This window comes from Ovis canadensis, chromosome 5, assembly GCF_042477335.2.
Source record: "Ovis canadensis isolate MfBH-ARS-UI-01 breed Bighorn chromosome 5, ARS-UI_OviCan_v2, whole genome shotgun sequence".
In the NCBI taxonomy this organism is placed as follows: Eukaryota; Metazoa; Chordata; class Mammalia; order Artiodactyla; family Bovidae; genus Ovis; species Ovis canadensis.
In genome coordinates, this window is record NC_091249.1 from 15241849 (window position 1) to 15252186 (window position 10338).

At 43.9% G+C, this 10338-nt stretch overlaps 1 protein-coding gene across 2 annotated transcripts in view; it reads right to left on the reverse strand.

The window, feature by feature from the left end:
* The window catches only part of CNOT6 (CCR4-NOT transcription complex subunit 6), a 92978-nt gene extending 82978 nt beyond the window's left edge, over nucleotides 1–10000 (reverse strand). For both annotated transcript variants that reach the window (XM_069590379.1, XM_069590378.1), the window contains exon 1: nucleotides 9533–10000. The gene's annotated coding sequence lies outside the window, so the exon portion shown is untranslated. The remainder of the gene's footprint in view (nucleotides 1–9532) is intronic.
* Nucleotides 10001–10338: the final 338 nt, after the last annotated feature.

Genomic DNA, 10338 nt, shown 5'->3' on the forward strand with positions numbered 1-10338 from the left:
GCCCTCTGGTCATGCTCCGGTCAGCTGATTTCTGGGAGGGAGGCGGACCCTGCTCTGCTGGGGGCATCGACTGGCACGGCTCCCGGCCCAGCCGAGGCGCGCACTGCCGGGGAACCAGCCGCTCCCAGTTGCCTCGTGGTCTTCACATGCCCCCTGCGCTCCACCAGACCCCTCAAAGACCTTTTGTATGTGAGTTCTATCTATCAATATTTACTGTATTAGAAATAAGAACTAAGGAATTTAAAAGTGTATTTGTCGGGAGGCGCGTTAGGCATTACTGACAAAATGGAGGCACGGCCCCAATCCCCTCTCCTCGTCCCACAGGCACGGTCTCGGGATGTAGGAGTTAGGTCTTGTGATTCTGACTTGTTTTTTCCTTTCTTAGGTTGAGCTGGCTGGAAAATTGTTAAGGAGCTTATTGTTCTTGAGAGAAGCATGAGAAAGCACAAAGCCTTCTGCAGTTGTGCCCAGAAAATAATCCATAAAGTAACCACTGACATTTGTTCAAGGATCTTTACAAAGAATGTCCCAGGATGAGCACATAGGCCGCAGCTCAAGGCCATGGGAAGAATTGTTATCTGAGACCTGTTTGTGAGGGGAATGTTTATGGCAACGGAAATTTGCTGAGTTTAGGGTTTAGGAATAATTCAGAATAGTTAGAAGCTAAAAGTTTAAGGAATGTTGTAGTGTTAGCTTATTTTACTATAGTTAGGAATTTTAGAGATATTAATAGCTAGAAGCCTTTTTAGGAGATAGTGAGCTTAAGATACTAGAGGCAAGCAGGATTTAGAAAGATAAGAAATAAACTGAGGAATGTGGTATGCAACCCAGACATAAGCATGAGTTACAATGTAATCACAGGTAAACACGATTCTCACGGCTGAAGCAGGAACTCTGTTTGAAGGGCAACAATGAGACAAGAATCTGGGTGAGGGGGAACTGAAAATGTCAAACCTCTGACCTAATGCTTTGTCAAAGTATAAAAGAAAACCTGAAGTTTGAAATAAACATGCAGGCAGTCCCACACCTTGAGTCAGAGGCTGCATCACTTTCCGCCAACACCACTCATCTCTTCAGGCTGATTCCCTGGCTGCTGGAGCTGGACTCGGGCATGTATTAACTCAAGAAATATAATAAACCTAGCACATGTTAACCACAGCATTTTAATGAAAAGCAACTACTTTCAAAAACAAAGCAAAATTTTGCAAGAAGAGTGACACTGTCTCACATTTTCGCAAATCTTTAAGGTCTAATATGCTGGAAGACAGCCTGTCTACTCTGAATTCCATTTATCGGATATCACACACATCTGTCAGTCTATGAAAAACTACACAGTATACTCGTAAGAGAATGAGAATGAAAAAGGCAAATAACATTGCAGTGGTATTTCTAAAAATTTAAGGTTTCAGTAGCTACCTTCTCCTGCATCCCAAAATCTCAATTCCTTAAATCCCTGTCTCACAGAGAATGAAAATGAACTTAAGGAGGGAATGGAAATCCACATCAGTATTCTGCCTGGAAAATTCCATGGACAGAGAAGTTCGGCAGGCTACAGTCCATTGGGTTGCAAAGAGTCAGACACGACTGACCAACTAACAATTCTCACTTTCAATTCATATTGGTTTAACTAAAACAACCAGTAAAACGTCTGCAAAAAAGATTTTTAAATTATGATAAAATAATCCTTCAAATAGAGTCAAACAGCAGATGTAGTAGTCTAATTTCTCAAAGGAGAAGACTGGCATACCCATCTGTATCTGCAGTGCCCAGTCAATAACCAACCGCCTGTAAGAGTTTACTGGACTGCTATTAAGGGTGATTCCCTGGTGGCTCAGCAGTAAAGAATCTGCCTGCAATGCTGGAGGTGTAGGTTTGATCCCTGGGTTGGGAAGATCCCCTGGACAAGGAAATGGCAACCCACTTCAGCATTCTTGCCTGGAGAATTCCATGGACAGAGGAGCCTGGCAGGCTACAATACATGGGGTCTCAAGAGTCAGACACAACTTAGCAACTAAACCACCAACCACCACGACAGACTGCTGATAAAATGCAATTCTAACCATGGGCCTGTGCCTAATAACATGATTGAATATAAAATACAGACAGAAGTGAGAGTGTACTGCAACACCACAGGAAAAACTACCAATTTTGAAGGTCAAAAATGGTCAAATACTAGCAAATTCAAGTCAATAAATCAACTCAAAATATAACTACAAAGGTACACTAAATACAGGTCATCCACAAATTTCAATTTAAAATACAAATTCTTAGTGTAGAAATCTTAATTTCTATATTTTAAGTCAAATATGAAGTACAGAGCAAAAGAATATATTAAGACAATCATGATTTATGATCTAATCAACAAAGCTGAATGCCAACTAATATGAAGAGAGTTGAGTCAAAATTTGTGTGGTGAAACATCACTGAGATCAAAAAGGTAAGGCAAGCCAACCACTGGTATTAAATCTAAATCTTTTCTCTTAGCATGAGACAAGCAACAACCAATCCAACAATGATGGCTGCCAACAGAAACCTTTTCATCTCTTATCTTTTGCCAGATTTTCAATCATCTAATTGCTCTTCCTTCTCTTACGATCACATTATTATAGCTACCCCCTTTTGTTGTCTTTCATTCACTAAGTCGCAACCAACTCTTTATGACCCCATGGACTGTGGCACGCCAGGCTTCCCTATCCTTCCCTGTTTCCTGGAGTTTGCTCAAATTCATGTCCACTGACTCAGTGATGCTCTCTATCTCTCTCTTCTTCTGCTGCCCTCCTCTCTTTTTGCCTTCAGTCTCTCCCAGCATCAGGCTCTATTCCAATGAGTCGGCTCTTTGAATCAGGAGGCCAAAGCTCTAGCTGAAGACAGAGCTTCAGCTTCAGCATCAGGGTTCATTTCCTTTAGGACTGACTGGTTTGAACTGCTTGTGGTCCAAAGGACTCTCCAGCACCATAATTCGAAGGCATCAATTCTTCAGCACTCAGCCTTCTTTATGGTCCAACTCTCACATTCATACACGGCTACTGCGAAAACCACAGCTTCAACTATATGGACTTTAGTTGGCAACATATTTTTGTTTTTAAAACGCTGTCTAAGTTTGTCATAGTTTTCCTTCCAAGGAGCAAGTGTCTTTTAATTTCATGGCTGCAGTTACCATGCACAGTGATTCTGGAGCCCAAGAAAATAAAACCTGTCACTGCTTCCACTTTTTTCCCTTCTATTTGCCATGAAGTGATGGGACCAGATGCCAAGATCTTTGTTTATTGAATGCTGAGTGTTAAGCCTGCTTTTTTACTCTCTTCTTACCCTCATCAAGAGGCTCTATAGCCCTCTTCACTTTCTGCCATTAGAGTGGTATCATCTGTGTATCTGAGGTTGTTGATATTTCTCCCTGTAATCTTGATTCCAGCTTGGGATTCATCCAGCCTGGCATTTTGCATGATGTACTCTGCACATAAGTTCAATTTAAGTAGGGTGACAATACTCCTTTCCCAATCTGGAACCAGTCAGTTGTTCCATGTAAGGTTTTGTTGCTTCTTGACCTGCATACAGGTCTCTCACGAGGCAGGTAAGGGGGTCTAGTATTCCCATCTCTCTCAGAATTTTCCACAGTTGCTGTGATTCACACAGTCAAAAGCTTTAGCATAGTCAATGAAGAAGTAGATGTTTTTCTGGAATTCCCTTCCTTTCCCTATGATCCAACAAATGTCAGCAACTTGATATCTAGTTCCTCTGCCTTTTCTAAATCCAGCTTGTCCATCTGGAAGTTCCTACTTGAAGGATACAGAGCAACATCTTACTAGCATTGTGAAATGAGCTCAATTGTACAGTAGTCTGAACATTCTTTGGCACTGTCCTTCTTTGGGATTGGAATGAAAACTGACCTCTTCCAGGCCTGTGAGCACTGCTGAGTTTTCCAAATTAGCTGGCTTATTGAGTGCAGCACTTTCACAGCGTCATCTTTTAGGATTTGAAATAGCTCAGCTGGAATTCCATCACCTCCACTAGCACTGTTTGTAGTAACACTTCCTAAGGCCCACTTGATTTCAGACTCCAGGATGTCAGGCTCTACGTGAGTGACCACACCATATCTCATTGCAATTTTGGCCTTTTGAGACATTCAACATTTATTCTAGCTGCTAAGTCATACATACAATCATTGTGGGAAGTTCTAATATACTAGAAATCAATTTTGACCCTCTAGTCCTTTTTCCCCCTGAAAACTAAGACAGAAAATCATTCACAAAATGCTGACCATAAAAATCATGAAGGCTTTAACAATTTAGAGTATTTCTCTTACAAGGACTTAAGTGAAGTCCTAAGGACTTTCTGACCCCAGTCTCTTGACCCTCTTTATCAAGCCTTCACATTTTTACTATGCCTCCTGAAAAAGTATGTCACACACACAATTTCCCCACCCCCTCCACCTAAACTCTCAATGAATCCCTATTATATACAAACTTACATCCCAACACTTTAAGAAAGAGCCTAAGACCATTCACAGACTATTTCTGGCAACTCCACCTGTCCCTTACATCTTTGCAACCTGTTTCACAGTCCAAGTTGTATGTAACTTGTCTTTGCACATGCTCTTTCTTCCCACTGAAATGCCCCACTCAGTCTAACAAACCTCTAGTCAACTTTCAAAATTCAGCCCAAAGACCTCTGAGATGAATCCCCTGATTCCAAAGCAGAATTAGATGCTCCTTCTTTGGTGGTGGTGATTTAGTTGCTAAGTCACATCCAACTCTTGCGAACCCATGGACTGCGGCTCGCCAGGTTCCTCTGTCCATGAAATTCTCCGTGTATGAATACTAGAGTGGGTAACCATTCCCTTCTCCAAGGGAATCTTCCCAACCCAGGGACTGAACCCAGGTCTCCTGCATTTCAGGCAGATTCTTTACCAACTGAGCCACCAGGGAAGCCTCTGCTCCTTCTTTAGCATCCCCCAAATACTTTGTGTATTCCTCATGTAACCTGATGAGCACTTTATTGGCTCATTTGTTTTTCTCTCTGCACCATTATAAGCCCACTTGAAACAAAAAAGCATAAGCCCTACTACTGTTGTTGTTGTTCAGTCGCTGTCTTGACTCTTTTCGACCCCATAAACTGAAGCACACCAGGCTCCTCCATTCTCTACTATCTCCTAAATTCATGTCCACTGAGTCGGTGACACTTTCCAACCATCCCGATTACAGTAGCAAGTCTACAATAGCATGTTTCAGGTATTTTTGGAAGTGAGTTTTAGCACTACTTTAAAATACTATGTTGAAGTGTAATTAGTTCTGCTGTATCTTTTATTCTGAAAATAATCTGTTCCAACGTGACTGATACATCAGAAAATTTGAGCATAACACAAAATTCCCATTTGCTTACATACGATTTTGTCTGAGAAAAACACTTGAAAAAGGTAGAAACCTGCCCCTGGCTGAACAGAACTACATAGAAATTTACAAAATACACACACCTGAAAACACCAGCTCCATCAATTCAGTCTGTGCGAACACATATGCTGAGCCACACCTATCCACATTTGGTATTATTATAACATTCCATTTGATTTCAGGTAACCCTCTTTCCATCACTTTATAATAACGCACAAGCAGCAACCCTTCTCATGCCCATTTCCACAAGCAAACCAGGTCTTTTTCAAGGTAAAGTGACACATTTATCATGGTATTTGTTCAGCTGCTGTGTCCAACTCTTTGCAACCCCATGGACTGCAGCACCCCAGGCTTCCCTGTCCTTCATTATCTCCAGGAGTTTGGTCAAACTCCTATCCATCAAGTCGGTGATGACATCCAACCATCTCCTCTGTTGTCCCCTTCTCCTCCTGCCCTCAATCTTTCCCAGAATCAGGGTCTTTTCACAATGAGTCAGCTCTTCATATCAGCTTCACACTGGAGCTTCAGCTTCAGCATCAGTCCTTCCAATCTATATTCAGAGTTGATTTCCTTTAGGACTGACTGGTTTGATCTCCTTGCTGTCCAAAGGACTCTGAAGAGTCTTCTCCAGCACCTGTGGTATTTATGTATTCCTTAATCATTTAGGATTAAAACTATGCTACCATTTTTATCAGGTTCCTTTTTAAAAAAATAAAGTCACTGACAATGTTTTGACTGTTGTGTTCCAGTACCATTTTTCCCAAAAGGCCTATAGTTTTTACTGCACAATTCTGCCTATCATGGTGACTTTTAGGATCCTGTATCTTGCTCTGGGCTTCCCTGGTGGCTCAGAATCCACCTGCCAATGCAGGAGACTTGGGTTCAAACCCTGGGTTGGGAAGATTCCCTGGAGAAAGGAATGCCAACCTACTCAGGTATTCTTGCTTGGGAAAATCCCATGGACAGAGGAACCTGGCAGGAACCCCAGTCCATGGGGGTCTCAAGAGTCAGACACAACTTAGAAACTAAACCACCACCACCATACAGAAGGGAAAATTCTGTCCTCCACCCAATTTCACAAAATGCTTACAGTCCATATCCTCACAGACCATCAGGATAGCCATAACCTTTAAGCTTGGTGGATTTCACTTCTGGTGAGCAAAGGGTTGATTTTTCCAGCTTAACTACTACAATCTGCCTCAGCCTAACTGAGAAGACAAGTTCTGAAAGCCTGAATGCCTGCCTACAGTACCACTATATGGGTTTAATTGTTTTGAATGCTCTTAATTTTCAAAACATTTTCAATTACCCTGTAATACAGAGCAACTGAACTGAGTCCTCAAGCCCACTACAAAAGGGATCACAGAAACAAAATACCCTATATATCCAAGTTTAAAACAGATTCAGATTCACTAACTTCCACTATCTCAAATGTGACTTTCTTATATGTAGGGCCTCCACTTAGTTGTCCACACTGATGCCTAAATGATCTCTAAATCACATTGCTCCCCTCTGAAAAATATTTCGCTCTTTCCTTTGCTATAGGATAAAGATATAAACCTCCCTTTTAGCTTAATAAGCATGGGTCTTCAAAATCGAGGATGGATATACCTTTGCAGGCTCATCTCCAGTCACTCTCCTTTTCAGTAACATGTCACCACTGGCCTTACCCCAACATTTGGCATCTCAATGCACCCAGAGTTCCTTACGTTTGAAATGACCTGTCTCCCCAGCCTGACAAACCTAATTCCATGTTATTTTCTGTAAACTGCTCCCACACCTTCTACAAATTTTAATCATTCTCTCCTGTTCTCCCACAGCCTCTGTACACCTACTAAGACTACAGAAACAAGAAGACAGCAACTATTATTCACTTTTTAATTCTCAGGATCCAACACTACGTCCAGCATATACTATTCCTTGCACATAAGTAACCAAGACAATAAAAATGGATGAGGGAGAGGTAAAGCCCAGAGAAGGGTAAGATTAAGGCAGCCTAAATGAGCCCCCACCTTATATGCAAATAAATACTTTAAAAGCAGTTTTTCAACCAGTACCTTAAGTATGAGAAAGTTACAAGGGTGCTAAAGAGTCCTCATACTTTATGACCCAAAAGCTACAAGTTGTGAGCAGCCTTGACCATTTATTCCAGTATGCCTTACACATATTACCCCTTTCTGCTGCACTACAATATGAAAAAGGTTCATGCTTTAAAGAACATTAAAAAAAAAGGCTAATATGGACACAGCGGAATGTCTAAGCACTAACCAAAATACATTATTTATAAACCACAAGTACAGAAGCAAATGCCAGTATCTGTAGTCAGGACTAAGTTCTATAACCAACTTCATGTCTATTCAAGAGTCTGAGAAGTTTTACTTTGCCACCAAGGCCTAAGAAAACTGAAAATCCCTACAAACAAGCATTCAGAAGAGTTTCTTCATCTATTAACACATACCACTGATGAAGACACTTCTGAAACTATGCAAAATCTTCTTAGCTTCACAAGAAACTTTGTCTTTTGTCACATCCTCACTTTTTGACCATTTCATTAACTATCTTTTTCACTTACTGAAACTGATCAGACTCAACTATCTCAAATAACTTCCATTTATTAAAACACACTCTGCCCTCCCCCGGAGAAGGAAATGGCAACCCACTCCAGTGTTCTTGCCTGGAGAATCCCAGGGATGGGGGAGCCTGGTGGGCTGCCGTCTATGGGGTCGCACAGAGTCAGACTGAAGTGACTTAGCAGCAGCAGCAGCAGCAGCCCTCCCCAAAGAATTAATCTTTGGCAAGTACATCACTCTCATGTGCTCTCACACTTACACAAAACCTGGTCCTTTCCTTCTTAACTGTAATGTCTTAGGCAAGTCGCTTTAACCTTTCTAAGTTTGTTTCCTCATTAGTAGCTATTCAAAAATTTTGTTTACAGCAAGTCGACTGGACCACATCACTGGTCTAAAAATATTAAGCAAATTTTATTCTAAAAGTCATCATATTCTAAAGACTTTAATAATTACTCTGATAGCAATTACAAAACAAGCCTTCAAACCCTCTTGATCAATGGACACAGCTCCTATAGCCTACAAAACTGTTTTGGGGTGATAAACTCTAGTGCATTCAGAAAAACACAAAGTATTATATGCCATTTTATTTTTCTCTTGTTCATATTCACTCTCTTCCTCCGCAAAAATAAAATCCCCAGATACAAAGAGACAAGAAGATTCTGCACTGCCACTAATGAGGCAATCCACCTGGAAATAAATATGGGAACTCATATTCAAGGAAATTATTTAAACGTCAGTTTAGCACAATAACACATCCAAAAATAACAAGCAAAACGACCATTCACAAAACGGTCTTTTACAGTTAACAGTTCAAGAAACGGTCACAGGCATTGCTTAGCAAGCTCTTTAAGAAAGGTACAGAAGAAGAGTCAAAAGAAAAAAAGTTTCCGAAGAAAATAATGACTGGTACTTAGAAAAAAGAGGAAAGATAAGATTTAGGTTATTTAAACATAAAAGCTTCAAGTAATTGTATCTCTGAGTCCTCAGCAATATCCTAATCTCTCCATCTGCTGCTAAGGGCTTCTTTAACCATGCCATTCCCATCCTCCCAATCCATTCCCCCCCCCCAAAAAAAAGATAATTGCCTAAAACTTAATTTTAAACACATTTGAGGGAAACAGTTTCCAGCTCTGTGGTAACTGCGAAGTTCCATACTACACTTCGCGCAATCCCACACTGCCACTTCTCCAAAGTTGCCACCCGTCCTGGCCAAGAGTCCCAAGACACCAACTCTCCTCCTGCGAGTGACCAGAGCCAGAGTCGAGAGCCAGGGCATTGCCTCCAACCCCGGCACCCCCCTGCGCGCCCCCACCCTCGCCGTCAATCAACACCCCTCAGCCCCGGACTCTGCGCGGGGGCGCGGTCCCGGAATCAGCGGGATCGCGACAGCCGCGCATCTAGGGACCCCTCAACAGCCGCCATCTCCTCCAAGCTGCAGGCCCGCCGCCCACAAAACTTAAAGTGCTCTCGCTGGAGTGCCCCGCGCTACGGTCCCCGGGACACGACTGCGAGCGGCCCGTGCGCCGCCAGTGCGAGGAGCAGCGCCCGGCTGGGCCTCGGGCCGGTCTCGCTCACCTCTTGGGGTGCGCCGCCTTCCTCCGCCGCTGCCGCCGCCTCCTCCCTGTGAGTGCAGCGGGGTCTGACCTGTGGAACCACCATACCAGTCCCGCCCGCAGCTGCAGCGCCGCCGTCGCCGCTCCTCTGCCGCCTTAGCCGCCGCTCTTTGTTCCCCCTCCGAGATCCACCGCGTCAGCCGCCCGCTTCAGCCTCCTCGACGAGCTGCCACTACGCCCTCTCGGCCTCTCGGCCTCCGGCCTCTCCGTTTTCGCTGCACCCTCCGCTGCCTTCGCCTCCGCGCAGCCGACGCCGCCGCCACCGACGCCGCCGCCTCCTCCTCCTCCGCGTCCCCCTTGTTTTCATTGAAAGCAAACAAGCATCATGGCGGCGGCCGCCGTCCCCCTCCCCCAACTCACCCCCTCTGCGGCGAGCGAGCGAGAGAGCGCCGCGACTGACGCTGCCGCTCCAACATCCCGGGCGCCCATTGGCCACCGCCGCAGGGCGCGACCATTCAGCATCCGGGGCGGTCGCTCTCCGCTAGCCGCTTCCGCAGGCCCCGCCCTCTCTCTTCCCCGTCCCGGGCTCTGGGGCGCGGTGACCAGTGCCCGCCTCTCAGGGTCTGAGTTCTGTTCTTGCTCTCTTCGCTTGTTACTGCCTGTCGTTTCTACTTAATCATCTTCTTAACGCTCCTACTATTTCCAACTAACTCTTTTTTCTTCTTTTTTTTTTTCGGTCTCAGGCTGTTCATTTTTTCCTTGATCTTCCTCCCTTTCATTTGGCCTGTCAGTTTCTTGGAAACAGGACAGGCTTTCAGACTTTTGAGC